A 16236-nucleotide genomic window follows, 5' to 3' on the forward strand; every position below is an offset into this window, starting at 1 on the left:
GACAAATGACTTTAAGGTATCTGTATTTTCATTTACTTGTTCCGGAAGGCCAAATATACGCAGGGAGTTCTTACGTTGTTCAGCTTCTAATTTATCTACCTGTTCCTCAAGCTTTTCGCATTTGTCGCAATGGTTATCAAATTTCATATCAAGAGCATCTAAATCATTGGTTACTAATTCATTTCCATATTCTGTATTGCAAAGCCTGTTTTCAATTTCGACCACCTTATGCTCTAACATAGATTGCTTTTGTTCCACCTCTTCGACCCTAGATTTCACAGAGGATATTTCGGCTTTAACATTCAATAATTCAGATTTCACTGATAGGATCTCGCTTTTAACTTCACTTATTTCTTTAGAAGTTTTAGAGTTGGAAGCTGCAATAGCGTCTAGAATGGTCTGTGTTTCTGAAGATGGCCCTGGGTTTAACTCGACATCAGATGCTAAAAGGAGTAGACGTTCAATAAAAAAGGCATACATGCTTGTAAACATGTCACCCTCTGCACTGTACATATCCAAGCTGGTTCCGTAGTTGGTGCAAATACGAGTCTCTGAAGGAATTTTCGAGCAATTATCAATACCAACAGCATCATTAAAGTTGATGCTCTGACTGGCCAGCATTGCATATTTATACCCTAGCAGTGATACCAAGATCACTATACAAGAAGAAAAAACTCGCACATAAATGCCTGATGATTTGGTATAAGGATTGTATACATATTTCTGTAAATGTTTACGACTATTTTTATAAGCAGCATGATGACGACCACCTCCAGGTTAACTGCTTGCCGTTACATAACAGAAATACTGTTGAAAAACGGCGTTAAACCCAAAACAAACCAAGAAATACTCCCTGTGGTGTATGATGACTCTTTAGCTGTAAGTGGCAATAAAATGAAATATATTTTATATAACAGGTTCACATACTAAATTGATATATGTTTTATGTTATCAAACAGAAAAAAAATCAATTAAATATCTAAATAGTTGTACTTACTATGTTTGTTACAGAAACTGCGTATGAATATGTTTAATTTAAAGATAAGTCGCGTACGTGTTCGGCAACGGTTGATCAAACTTTTTTCTTTACCGATTGCAAGTAGGCTTTGTTTGGTGAAGGTATCAGCAGATGCATAAAACCGCCACCTTTGCGGCTAATAAAACTTACATCATACTTTTAACTTTTCAGTTTTATTTTGCTCTATAAGTGTTATTTGATGTATGGAACAAAATATTTACATTGATTTTAGTGCTTTGTATGATTTTTAACTTTTTCTCTCTCTCGCATTATGTACGTCTGTCTATTGGTTTACATTCGTACAAAGCAATGCAATTAATAGGGAATCGTATCAGTTTATGATGATCGGGTCCTGGGTTCATGCAATAGAAGCTATAACAAATTCTTATACACTGATTAGTGTTTTTATGTCAGGTCATAAAATTCTCCTGTTTTAAATAAAATAATTAATTTTTAAACTTACTATTTCATATGTACATAACGTTTAGTACCTATATGATGCATATTTTATTTTAGTAAATCAATGATGTATATTTCAGTTTAGTACGTATATGATGTTTATTTTAATTTGGTATATATAAATGTACATTTTCTAAGCAGACCGAAGTAAATCTTAATTTGCAGTAGATTTCAGTTTAGTACGTATATGATGTTTATTTTAATTTGATACATATAAATGTACATTTTCTAAGCAGACCGAAGTAAATCTTAATTTGCAGTAGATTTCAGTTTAGTACGTATATGATGTTTATTTTAATTTGGTATATATAAATGTACATTTTCTAAGCAGACCGAAGTACATCTTAATTTGCAGTAGATTTCAGTTTAGTACGTATATGATGTTTATTTTAATTTGGTATATATAAATGTACATTTTCTAAGCAGACCGAAGTACATCTTAATTTGCAGTAAACTGTTTGAAAATTATTGCATTCTCATAATACTTCTGTTCCAACCGAATGAAAATTATCAAAACAACAGAATGTAACGTTCTACAATAAAAACAATACATAGACCGCTCCATGACAAGGAATGTATTCGCAATAAAAAAATCAAAATCGAGATACTAGTAACAAAATGTTATAAAGAACATTCTTTTTTCATTGAAATCGGAATATTTTAAAAAAGTACCTTCACTATTCCAAGAATTACAATGCTTTTGAATAACTTACTAAAGCACAAGACATATTTAGAGACATGAAGTTGAAGACGTCCTGAGAGCTGTATGACGGCATCGTGCATAGAACGTATGTGTTACATGTTAATAATGCGATAGATCATGTGATTCACCAACTTAACATCATATATATTTAAATATTTAGAGACAGTTTAAAATGACTGTATTGAAAAATAACTTTAATGTGTTTTTTTACTTCATAACGGGTCATGAATCTATCCACCGTTGTTTTATCATGGTACCTTGGTGTTTGGATTTTTGGTTGCCATGACAATACAAATAATATTTGATTGTTAAAATATAAAAAACAATCTGAATTATATTAGATAGCTGAATTATAATATTACAACATTTTCTACCTCCTGCGTAAATTAAAACAAGAGGACCAAGATGGCCCTAAGTCGCTCACCTGAGTAACACACAATAACAGTGTAAACATGTTGTACCTAGTGATTTCATGGAGACAAATATTCTGACCAATTTTCATTAAGATTGGACCAAAAAACGTGGCCCCTTGAGTGTAAACAAGTTTATTCCTTGATTTGATCTGGTGACCTAGTTTTTGACCTTACATGACCCAGATAAAAATCACTCCGATATTTCATGAACACAAATATTCTGACCAAGTTTTATGCACGTCAAATGAACAAGAGTGTTAACAAGCTTTTCCTTTGATTTGACCAGGTGACCTAGTTTTTGACCATATGACCCAGTTTCGAAATTAGCCTAGGAATCATCAAGATAAACATTCTGACCAAGTTTCATGAAGATAGGGCCTCTAGGTTGTTAACAAGCTTTTCCTTTGGTTTGACCTGATGACCTAGTTATTGACCCGACATGACCCAGTTTCGATCCAGGCCTAGAAATCATCAAGATACTCATTCTATGCAAGTTTGTATCAAATCAACCTCTATATGGCTGAAAGGGGCCAAACTAGAAAATTTTGCCCCTTTCAGGGGCAGTAAACTCCAGAACCAATGATGGAATCTAGCCGGTTTTCGAAAGGAACTGAGATCTTATTGTGACTTAAGTTGTGTGTAAGTGTGGTTACAATCAAATATAAAATGTCACTTCTATCGTGTCCACAAGGTAAAAATTAACAGATTTTGTCTCTTTCAGGGGTCAATCAGGGGCCGTATCTCCAGCACCTATGATTGGACCTGGCAGATTCATCATAGAATCCGAGATTTATTGTTGTTGAAGATATTTTGCAAGTCTGTGTCAAATCAAAACATAAATGAAGTCTCTATGTGGCTGCAAAAGCCAAAACAGCAAATTTTGGCCCTTTAAAGGGCCATAACTCTAGAACCCATGTTGGAATCTGGCCAGGTTTCGAAAAGAAATAAGATATTATGCCAATACAAGTTTTGTGCAAGTTTGATTTAAGTTGATTGCGAAATGTGGTCTCTATCGTGTTCACTAGCTAAAAATAGAAAATATTGGCCCTTTAAGGGGCCATGACTCTAGAACCCATGATGGGATCTGGCCTGTTTTCAAAAGGAACCAAGATATTATGCCAGTACAAGTTGTGTGCAAGTTTGATTAAAATTGACAGCAAAATGTAGTCTCTATCGTGTTCACAAGCCAAAAATAGCAAATTGTTGCCCTTTAAGGGGCCATAACTCTGGAACCAATGACGAGATCTGGCCAGTGTTCGAAAGGAACCGAGATATTATGCCAATACAAGTTGTGTGCAAGTTTCATTAACATTGATTTGCAAAATATGGTCTCTATCATGTTCACAAGAAATTGTGAACGGACGACGGACGGACGGACGACTGACAAATGCGATCACAAAAACTCACCATGTCACTATGTTACAGGTGAGCTAAAATAGCAATGATTTCTTTCTATACTTTAAACTATTTATTCTGCAATAACTATTATCATATTCCTAGACAGGTTTCCTCATGGATGGGCTTGATCTATTTTCATTTCTCGTTTAACCATAAATAATGTAGAGATATTACCTGTCAACAAAGAACACATCTAGTTTTTTTCAAAATGTTTCGTTTACATATAGGATTAAATGTGTATTTCCGATTTTTGATTCATGTTCCATTTATAAAATAGATAACCATAGCGACTTTATCATAAATACCTAACCTATTTATGGCAGTGCTAACCCATTAAAATGAAACATAGGACTCTTTAATTACGAAATGTTGTATGAAAGAAAATATATATCCCCGTTTAATTCTTACATTTATACTTTCTCGCATTCGAAGCAACCTGGTTTGTTTTTTCGTGTCTAAAGGATTATGCCGTATGCAGACTATTATGCCTACGGAACATCTTTTCTTTACCGTAATAATGGTGCGAGCATCGATTTCTTTGTCAACCTAGCTCTCGCAAATACGTACTCTGTAATACATTTTCAGTAATGTAAACATAGATTCCTATGTCAACATTACTCTCTCAAATATCTGTCAGCAGTGTTTTCTATCAATCTTTTGCAATGATGTAAATATCGATTCCTATGCACTTTTGTATACAGTTGCCCTCTCCAATACCTGGTCAACATCGTTTTCTGTCATATCTTTATAATAAGGTAAACAATAATCTCTATGTATACAATGCTGTCTCCAATACTTGGTCAAAACCATTCTCAGTCCTACCTTTACAGTGAGGTAAACATTAATTCTTATGTATACAAAGCTCTCTCCAATACCTGGCTAACACCAATCTCTGTGATACCTTTACAGCCAGGTAAACATTAATTATGTCAACAATACTCTCCCCAATACCTGGCCAACACCGTTCTCTGTATACATTTATAGTGAGGTAAACATTAATTCCTATGTCAAAAATGTTCTCTCCAATACCTGGTCAACACCGTTCTCTGTCAAACCTTTACGGCGAGGTTAACACTAAATCCTATGTTTAAATCCAACTATCAAAGTTCTAATCAAACTATGTTTCTCGGTTATGACCTTACTGAGCTGAAATGACATTATGACAGTTCGTTAACGGAAATTAAAACTTATTTAAATAGGAGTAGTCTTTGTTCAAGTGTCTGGAAAAATCTGATAAACAAAAGACTTCGCAAATGTTTTTACTTGTGAAACACGACTGAACCTTAAAGGTAATTGTAAGCATTATTTAACGTCGCATATAATCAACATGCAACATGAGCTACAAAGCTCTTTTGCGGCAAACTAGGTATCCAGTAACCGATACTTATCTGTCCTTATTTCACCTCTTTGTACACGATTTAAACGTTGACGTAGTAAGGGAACTACCAGTGCTGTTTTAAGTCATTGGTATAACGCGGCCGGAGATCAAACCTCAGATCTTTTCGTACTCAAGGGGACACTCTATCACTTCACTATTGAGGCGATAGAGGATTATGTTTTGTTCAATTAGGACGATTACAAACATATAGTTGAACTTCTATTTAATAGTAAATAATCCAAGAACGATGCTTGTACATGTATCAGAAATCAATTCTTGAACAGTGTCCTTGAAAATATTGGTTGCGGAATATTTCTGAAAGGTTTTGCGAGACCGATATACTTATTTTTCCAACTATTGTCATTTTTCCCATGCTTACTAATACGATATAGAAAGACAAAACAATAAGCCTTTCCCCAAAGTAATAATTTACCCAGAATAAATATGAGCCGCGCCATGAGAAAACCAACATAGTGGGTGTGCGACCAGCATGGATCCAGACCAGCCTGCGCATCCGCGCAGTCTGGTCAGGCTCCATGCTGTTCACTTTTAAAGCCTATTGGAATTGGAGAAACTGTTAGCGAACAGCATGGAGCCTGACCAGACTGCGCGGATGCGCAGGCTGGTCTGGATCCATGCTGGTCGCAAAGCCACTATGTTGGTTTTCTCATGGCGCGGCTCATATAATTAGACCACAAAAAAATCACATCGAATGAGAGAACTGGAATCGTAGCTGAATTACTCTGGAGTTAACCTCCCCAGTAAAAAAAAGCAATTTTCCAAAATTTGGTATGAAATTGTCGTTGCAATTGACTTTGTTACGGTTAAGATCTTAGCAAGTTTTGTCAAGCACAATAACATTTCTTGTTTAGTCTCACTGGTATTGTAAACACATTTAACAATCTCTGTGGGATATCTTGATACATTAAACTTATAGGTTACTGTCTTGAAAACTATTCTTAAACCTCATGACAAAATGTTATGGTCTTTCTTTCTCTGAGCAAAGTCTGTCAGAAGCTTTTGGGTGTTATTTCAAAAATTGCATCGTGGGAACAATGTCCTCGAATAAATTGACAACATATTTCTCCACCATTCACTCCTTATCAATGGCTGCCGAACTAACTGTTGCTGCTGAAATTACAAAGCCGTGAACTATCTACATATTAAGAAAGATTTTAATTTGAGTACTTGATCGATTTCTATTGAAACTTAAGTGAAATAGTTGCATTTATGTCTGGTCCAATAACTAATAGTACAAGTGAAACAGAAGGAAATTCAAATGCATCCAACATTTTGAAGTACACTTTCATTAATTAGGAAAACGGAGAAGTTAAGCGTTGGCAATTGATTTACCAGTTGTTAACGTGTGATAATTTGGGTAAAATTTGTACCCGTTGAAAAACAAGTACAGAACTCGCCAACGCTTCTTTGGCATTGGTAATTGAATTTTATGTTTTCTTCAATCTATAAGATTAATCAATGGTCTACCTACACAAACAATTGTTTATGTAACTACCAAAATGTAATGAAACGATGCTTGCATTAATAAGTCTATTGTATAAGGTAAGTCAATCATAAAGTACAAATTAATAAAAAGAAAAAGCAATTTTCATTTTTAGCGATTCTTTTAGTCTATCCTAATGGCTAATTAGCACAATGTTTTTTATTAAGATTTTAAGTTATTATTGTCCTATACATTCCTTACAGGGAGAGCGCAGATCTACGGATGGCGGGCTCATGAGTTCGAATCTCAGGTGGGGCGTATGTTTTCCGTGTCGATTTGATAAAAGGCATTGTGTCTGATATCATTTGTCCTCCACCTCTGATTCAGGTGGGGAAGTTTGTAGTTACTTCTGGAAAACATGTTTGTACTGGCAAAGTATCCAGGAAAACTGGTAAGGTTAACTGCCCGGACATAACTGATATACTATTGAAATAAGGTGTTAAGCCCCATACAAACAAACTCCCTGTATATTTTAAGTCAGATTTAATTATTTTTCGAGACAGTTATTACCGCCTTGGTAGCCTAGCGGAAGAGCGTCCGCTTCAAGTGCGGGAGGTAGTTAATTTGTTCCCTGGCAGCTTCATACAAAAAAAAGGTACTTAAATGTAGTTTCCTCACTTGACACACAGTTTTAATGGACTGGTCAGCCCGGTGTCAGTTTAATTTGACTAGGCAGGGTGTATAATTCAAAGTTGTAGGTTATTAAGTTTACAAAATATTGACAAAAAGTCTCTCTTGAAAAACATTTAATTCATCAGAATCAAGTCCTTGTCAGCATATACATGCGAGTCATTGCATAACACGGGCTGTCAAAAATAATAGTAATGCAATCTCTCTTTTCCGTCAAATATTTCTTCCGTACATTCAGTCTGAGTAATTGTGTGTATGGAATTTTTGTCATGTACATTAACGTTAGATCTACAGCAATACTCAATACATTTGCAATTAATTCCATTTAGATAATATCTAAGTTACTTAATATATCAGGCACATGACATATTAACATAAGCAAAATAATTAGTATGTGAATAAGTATCACAATGAACTAAAATAAAAATGCTATATTCCAATTTCTGTAGTAACATGCATTTTATGTGAAACAATGAAATAAGATATCAGCTGTTTGTAAAATCCAAATACAGTCAAACCTATCTGTGTGATTTTGATTTGAGTAAAGAATGCATTTCTAGAACATGATATCGAACGTTAACATTTATATGCAGAAGCTGCTCAGGATTCAAGAAGTAAAATAACAGTTTGACTATATGAACAAATTTTCAAAAAGTTGTTTCTTTTAAAAAGAGATTTTACTTAATAATAAATATGCTCACCCACACTGTTCACATATTTCTATGATAATTACTTACAATATTTAGCATATAGGAATTAGTATGTTGATTTTATTTTATCATTATGGAAAAATAAGATCTTCTATTTTCTGTTTTATACAGATACGATAGTAAAATTCAACAACAACACGTGAATATTTATCTTTTATCAACGTTCCGGCGCTTACGCCTTCATCAGGATAAATACTTTATACTTAATTTTTTTCTGTGTTATATAGGACATACACTCTTTCGAAAGATTTATTCAAGAGACTACACTCTATTTACAATGTATTAAGGATGTACTCATTTCGTTGTTTGTCACTCTATTACGAGTTCCTACTGGTATGTTATCAAATAAATCATATATCGACAAACTGTCTGTTGCAGACCACTCTTTATTCATCAATATATCTTTCCGTAACCTTTATGATTGGTTGAAAATTAAATCTGTCGAAACTTTTGTCTGCTGTTCCACTTTTCGATTATCTTTCATTATATAATGCAAAATTATTGAAGACAATATATTGAATGAAAAAAGATGTCTTAAATTGTTTTGCCATCGTTCTTTGTACAAACAACAGGTACAAGAGTCCTCACCCAGCCTGGCTGACTGAAATTCGGTGGTTCTATCTAGGTACCAGCCCCTAGTGAAATGGTGCCCGGACGGGTACCTTAGGAATTTCTCCACCAATCAAAGCTGGAAAGATCGCCATTTGACCTAAATTGTATCGAAATGGCTTTAAACATAATAAAAACTAGAAAAATGGTATTCTCGTTTGACCATTTGGCATTCTTCGGACATAAATACAGCTGCTCAAGGCACACGTGGCTTTCTGTAAAAAACAACAACCGAAAATGCCTAAATCACACAGGGAGAAAACATATCTTGCCGATTTTTATTACGGAACCATTACCTTTACCAAAGCCTCCACACGGCTATGAACAGAAAAATAAATAAGGAAAAACAGATAGACAACGTAGAAGAAGCAAACACATTAAAGTAGCATTGCACGTTCAAATAAAAAGTTTTCTTTAATGTGGAATTTGACTTAACCTTGAGTTTTCAAAACATTAGAATATATTTATAAAGTTCAGCAAAATAAAAAGATAGGGTCGTGTGACTGTTTTTGCTAGACTGATTTGAAAAAGTATGACCTCACGAAACTATCTTAATGGAAGTCTATGGGAAAATTACAATCTGTATTATAACATTTTCGCAAACAGAACATTTTAACAATGTCCATTTAAAAGAATATTCTCACAGCCGTAAATAAACATTTGGTCTATTATATGGAGAGATAAAGCATACAGGACAGTGCACTTGCTTTTGAGATATTAGCCTATGATTTCTGAGATCCACACCTTTCAAGCTAATTTTAGACATTACTTGTAAATACTTTGCGTGTCAGACGTTTTTGATATCATATTACGTATCTTAATAATGATAGTAATTGGCAAAATAATGCTGAATCAAACATTTTCACTAAAGTGAGAGGTAATAAGAAACTTTCACGGATTGAAATATCTGTCTCGGTGGTATTTGTTCAGGCGGTAACGATGTTCTGTCGAGTAACTACAAAAACATGTACCCGAGAGCCAGATATTACCTGTTGAAAATTCATTTTCTTGCATACCATGTTCTTCGAATAACAGAATACTGTGAAATCATTTTTATTCGCGTAAGACGAATTTTCGCGTATTTCGCGCTAGGGCCGATGCGCGAATTTAAGACAGTGCTATTATTATTTTTTGATTTTATTTTTTTCATTGCTAAGATTGAAAATGCGCGAATTAAAGCCCGCGCGAAATAGCCCTTTTCACGTTTGCGCGGAATTTCATGCCAGCGAATTTAAATGATTTCACAGTAAATAAAATTAATCAAATGCTTTTCATTTAAGCACTGTTTTATTTAGTAGCGTATAAATTTACGTATTCATTAAAAAAACCTTCTTCATGCGTTTGTTTTTGTTCTTCTATTAATATTACAATGCGATATGCAAGAAAAAAGAATCAGCGGGCCTCGTTACCACCTAAACAGTTACCCGAAAGCGAAATATTTCCATCCGCACCTTCAACTTGTACCTAATTCAATGACACCTTGTTATACTGATACAAGTCACCAACTACTCTCTTTGCCAATAAGAGGATATACTATGGAACGAAGTGTATCATTGTTGATTTGCAAAAAAATTGAAAAGTGCATATATTAATATCAATCCCGGACTACATTTTCTACAAAGTGTGTTACCTTTTATTTTACTGGCACTCCGGGACGTTATATTTTTTTGCAAGATAAAAGAGTATTTATATCAGTCACAGTTTCTAGCTTGATTTATCTCTACAGTTAACAGTAAGTCTTCCGTCGGTACTGTAAGTCAATTTACGACAAAGCTTGACATACAACGAAGTATATACGTTACTGAAAAGGGCCTCGAGAACGACAAAAAATAATAGTTTCAAGTATTAATCACAATATTCTACAAAAACATATAAGATATCAAAGTTAATGGATTTAAAAGTGATAGTTCAGATTCAAACAAAGTCTTAAGAATTGGTGCGCACAAGATTGTGTCCAGGGACAGACAGACAGACAACCTGAAACGAGATTACCCCCTTACAACTTCGTTGTTCGTGTGTGTGTGTGGTGGGGGGGTATGGGGGGCTGGGAGGGGGGATACAATGAACCTTATGCGCAAAATTTGTTGTACGACCGTGAATACCTCTTCCAGTCTACTGTTTGTGGAAATAATTAATAATTTGTTTGCTCGACAATACAAAATCATTGTGTTCATGAGTGCAATTTATTCGATAATCAGACTGATGTGAAAATTTCACTCTGGAAGTTTTGTATACTGCCGCATAACATATACTGCTGCAGACAAGTTTTTTCTGCTGGGCCGATTTGATGTCGTAACTGGTCGCGTAATGAAAATGTTGTATAATCATGGGATATATATAATATATATATATATATATATTCTGGAGGGATTTCAAGCGGTCGCTAAACAAAAAAGTCGCTTAATGCAAGTGGGTGCATGTACGATGCCGACTGTAATATTATATTACATTTTTGAATATCTCCCTGTCACTTAAAGACATGACCTCATTACAGTTTGGCTACACTATTGCAATTTATAACCAAGAGTAATGTGACATACGTTAAAAGAAAGAGAATAACGTCTACGGATAAAAACGTCATAGAGACATCTCTACAATCTTCGAATTATACATGGTACTTAGGAGAAAATTCAAGTAAAATGTACAACATTTCAGGCGATTCCAACTAATACGAATACGTTGGAGATCACATGATTTAATATTCATTGAGTACTGGTCAAACGTGTATTCGTTTTTAGGACATACAGCGGGTGTAACACGTACATGTAAAATGAGACCAACCTGGAACAAAAGCCATTCACTCTCTGGGATAACACGATATAGGGAGATGCTCTGGAAGCACAGACCACAACCAGTCTATTTTTGACAGGAAGTAAAATCCAGCTTAGTCTGGTCTTTGTTGTGCAATAACAATAAAACGAATGCATTGTACCATTGGTAAAGAAATGACAACATTCTGTGTCAGCAACGAATTCGATATTTACTAGTTTTAACACGCAGTCACTGCTGTCCTCGTACAGCTGTTTACTTGTGAAGTGAGGAGGAATAAAATACGGACACGTAAATTTAACAAGACAGACCCAGAAAACAGACAAAGACTTAAAATAAACCTCTATTTAATGCTGCCTTAAAGGTGTTTTTCACAAGTATTTCTAGCGGACAGAATTTTTTTGTAACTTTGCATATTTATAGATTGATGTATGAAAAGTTAAAATAAAAAATAAAAATGATAGGCACCCGTGCTTCTTTTTTCAATATTTAAAGATTATTAAGAACACCAAATCTGTATTTTTGTCTGAAGAAACAATACATACATGTCATAATAAAACTACTGCAAACAACTATTTATTCAAAGTTTCACTCTGATGTTACTGTTTATGCATCACAATTGATGAAACCACTATAACTATGCATAAAATGTCAACATATAGATATATTAACTCAGAAAAATTACTCTTGACAGATGTCGAAAGTATCTGAAACTGAGAAAAACACGAAGTATTTCTTAATGATATGAAAAATTTAGCGGACAGAATTTTACCAAATTTTATATTATGTAAGCTAGAACTAAGACAAAAAATCTAAACCAAAAAAATAATATCAACCCGTGCTTGTTTTCAAGAAAAATTAAAAAATATTCACTCCACCCACAAAAGTATTTTTTCATTACCCCACCCACCTAAACATTTTGAACATTTTTTCTTACAAAACAAATTGCACAATGTTATTTTATTATCAGTTTCTTAACCAGTTTTCTTACTCACATGCGGAATAATGCTCCTTTAAGGTTGCATGCCTCTAGGTCAAATACTTTTTGAGATACGTGCTACACAAGCTTTCATATGCCATTTACGTATATATTTGACCACGTCAAGGGACATAAATCTGTTTTTACTGAGTGAAACCTCAAATAAAAGCACTTGTGCACAACTTCGCATGCTGAATTTAATTCTTGTGTGGTTTCATGACTCTTGGCGCATATACTTTTGAGGTACATGCGACACAAATGTTTAGACCCTTTATGTACAATTTGACTGTCAAGGGCCATAACTGTGGTCTTACTACGTGAAATGCGGAATGGGGCACAAAAAGTATAACAACATTTTTAGAAAGTCACATTTGAACTTGAAGGAGTTAGATCTACGTTAAGATTTTCTTGAATTTTATTTGACTTGGAGTCGGCTGCATCATTACTGGACAAAATAGTTCACTTTCAAATTGGCTGTCCAAAATGTATTCGATTCGAGCACTTCCTACGACTACTCCTCCAATGAAAAAACACTATCACTTTTAAAGGTAAAATATGGATGCACGACCTATATTGTCAGTACATACGATATTTTTTGCGCGAGTGCGCTGCATATCCGACAATTATGCACCTTCGGCGGCGAATCCTGGACTTTACAGCGGTTATCACTTGCTGCGCGATTTAGCTGCGCACAAAATATTGTGATGAACTCCTTTAATACTGACGTTATACGTGTCAACATCATCGTTAACAGAACTGCCGGCTTGAAAAGATTATTTCCGAACTGGCGGAAGTAATCTAGGTTTGTTCTAAAATAGCGTTCTTTAAATAGTTATTTGTTTTGACATGAATACATGTGTGCTATATTTCCTTATTTATTTGTTCATTTTAGAGAAAAAATAAAACATCATTGACGGCTATATCCTCAGATATACAGAATTTTTGTTGAGACTGTTTTAAAAAGCTATTTTGTATTCAGTTGTAAGTGTATATAATTTTTTTTCCGGGGGGGGGGGGGGGGGCGGGGGGGCGGGGGACGGTTTGGTATGCGTACTCAGGAAAGTTTTGTGTGCCGATGTGAAGTTTCAGTAGTTGACGTTAATTTTTTTAAAACTTCCATTACAGAGCGTTTTAGTATGTTCTATGTCATAGCATAATATATGTATTAAAAGAAGTCAAAATTACAAAAACTTTTTTAAAACAAGTGACTTTATTTTTAAACAACGTTTCGGCTACATGAGCCTTCTTCAGGGTTCCAAACAAATATAACAAAGGAAGTGACGTCAACGTCAAACGACGTCAATGACGACAACGTCAAAATTTAACAAAGATATCACAACAGTATATTCTACGTAATAACAAAATAAATCGAACAAATTCAGTATGTATGGAATTACTATTGTCCCATTCTTGTTCATGATTCTGCTTTGATTTCAATAGCATTTGGCAGTATTCAAACAAAATATTAAAACACTGACATTAGTAAGTTTAAAACTAAGATTTGTTCCGCAACATCATGCACAAACATTCCTTGGAAAATATGTTTAGGATCATAACGTTTTCTCACATCATTGGTAGTTTTGTAAATCACATATTTGTGCCGTAGATTGTCATTGCACACTCACAGTTAAGGTTTAAATTCTTTAGATTCATAGCACGGGATGTTCGTGGTTTGGTATTTTCGTGATGATATGAATTCGTAAATGCCAACTTTTGAAGATAGAATGAATTGAAATTGAACTTGTTCGTCCATATTCAAGAATTATTCATTATTCATTGATGTTCTTTCATAGAAGTAGATTCCTTCTTAAATATCAAAATGTCTGCCAGATCAAATTAAGGACATGCCTTTTAAGCAAATAGATATATCATTTCTTCAGTATCTACTTGCGAACTTTGAAGAAGCTTTGCATAAACAAAGCTGTTAAACGAATCCTTAAATTTCTGGATTTAAATTTTAAGGACATTGCCCATACGTAAATGTAGGGGATTGTATTTGCACTTAGTGCATGACCATTTCACCGGTTATATAGGCGACGAGTTACGATGCATCTATCTAAGCATAAGAAAGATATTTTCTCAAGATGAATGAAAGCAAACATTTACAGAAATGAAACACATTAATACTTAATAATTTCTTTTTGTCATCAAACATGGATCATATGTAAAAAGAAATAAAGTCTGGACAGTAGATCCCTCGGAAGCATCGAGAACAAGGCAAACAGTGAAAATTGCAGACTCGGTTTGACTGAGTCTGTTCATGAGCAGTAATGGAAAATGCAACACTGCCCACGCCCCCTTGCACCGGCTTAAGCAGTATAGCCGAACTTAAGACAACTGAATGTGAGAGTTTCAGCCTGTGTATTCGTAATTTCCGACGATAAAGAATCAAACATTCTACATCGCAGGACATTTACTTATACTTTTTCTAAGCCACATCCTAAAGTGCGACTGCAATAAACAAATCTAATTATCTTCACATTGCGTTTTTCCTTGTTTTTAAGTCCATCATTATTTCAGAATTAGACCGTTGCGACAAGAGATGTCTTTACATTGGGTTTTATTCCATTTTTATCTCAGTCTTAAAAAAATTGAATGAGGACCCTGGTACAAAGACAGAACTTAAAAAAAATACTAACAAGAGTTGCGTCTGGCTCATAGACTACTAACGCTTCGTATTATCATTAGCAAAAAGTACCTCCTTTTGTACACTTTATTGTCTAATAAAATAGATAACGCCTTTTGCAGCCAGTGGTAATACAGTAAAGTTTGCTCGAGAGACCACCTTTTTCAGTTCTTTTTTTTGTGGTATTGAAGAACAAATAATGTTATAATTGAGCCGCGTTATAAGAAAACCAACACAGCGCAGTCTGTAGTTCAAATAGATTATTGTGAGGAACATGTCATCTTCTTTGAAGAAAGTTAAATAACACTCTACCCATTTTATGGTAAAATAACGTACAATAAACTAGACATACAAACTCTGTTGATATCAAATAATCTGTAATAATGTTAATTTCTTTCTTCAATCATACTGACACAGATATTTTCTATGAAAACCATTTTCTCTCATCGTAAGAGTCAGAGATAAAAGATATTGTAAATTTTCCAGGAAGTGCTATTAAAGAGGATTTTATGGTAGAGATATTTGTTTTGAAGGATTTCAACGACTGATGACAGTCCAGCAAATATAGCGTTCGACTGCTTTGATCGGCTTCTTTACATCGAAATTCGTTGTTGTATCGTCCAGGACGGAATATACTGTCTTTAAAACGTAAATATTTGGACGATCACATTGTATTAATTCAAATTGATGACTGGGAAAGACAAGTAAGTATGTAATGTAGAATAAAGAGTGTTAAAGCGCTTTGACCACATTGAAATCAAAACAATGAATTTCATCTTTTACGTTGTTTAGATCTTTAAGACTGCAGTTTTATATCATTTTTCATAAAAAGTTGAGATTAGCCGCGCCAGGAGAAAACCAACATAGTGGCTTTGCGACCAGCATGGATCAAGACCAGCCTGCGCATCCGCGCAGTTTGATCAGGATCCGTGCTGTTCGCTTTCAAAGCCTATTACAATTAAAGAAACCGTTAGCGAACAGCATGGATCTCAACAGACTGCGCGGATGCGCAGGCTGGTCTGGATCCATGCTGGTCGCAA

The sequence above is a fragment of the Mercenaria mercenaria genome, chromosome 16, assembly GCF_021730395.1.
Source record: "Mercenaria mercenaria strain notata chromosome 16, MADL_Memer_1, whole genome shotgun sequence".
In the NCBI taxonomy this organism is placed as follows: Eukaryota; Metazoa; Mollusca; class Bivalvia; order Venerida; family Veneridae; genus Mercenaria; species Mercenaria mercenaria.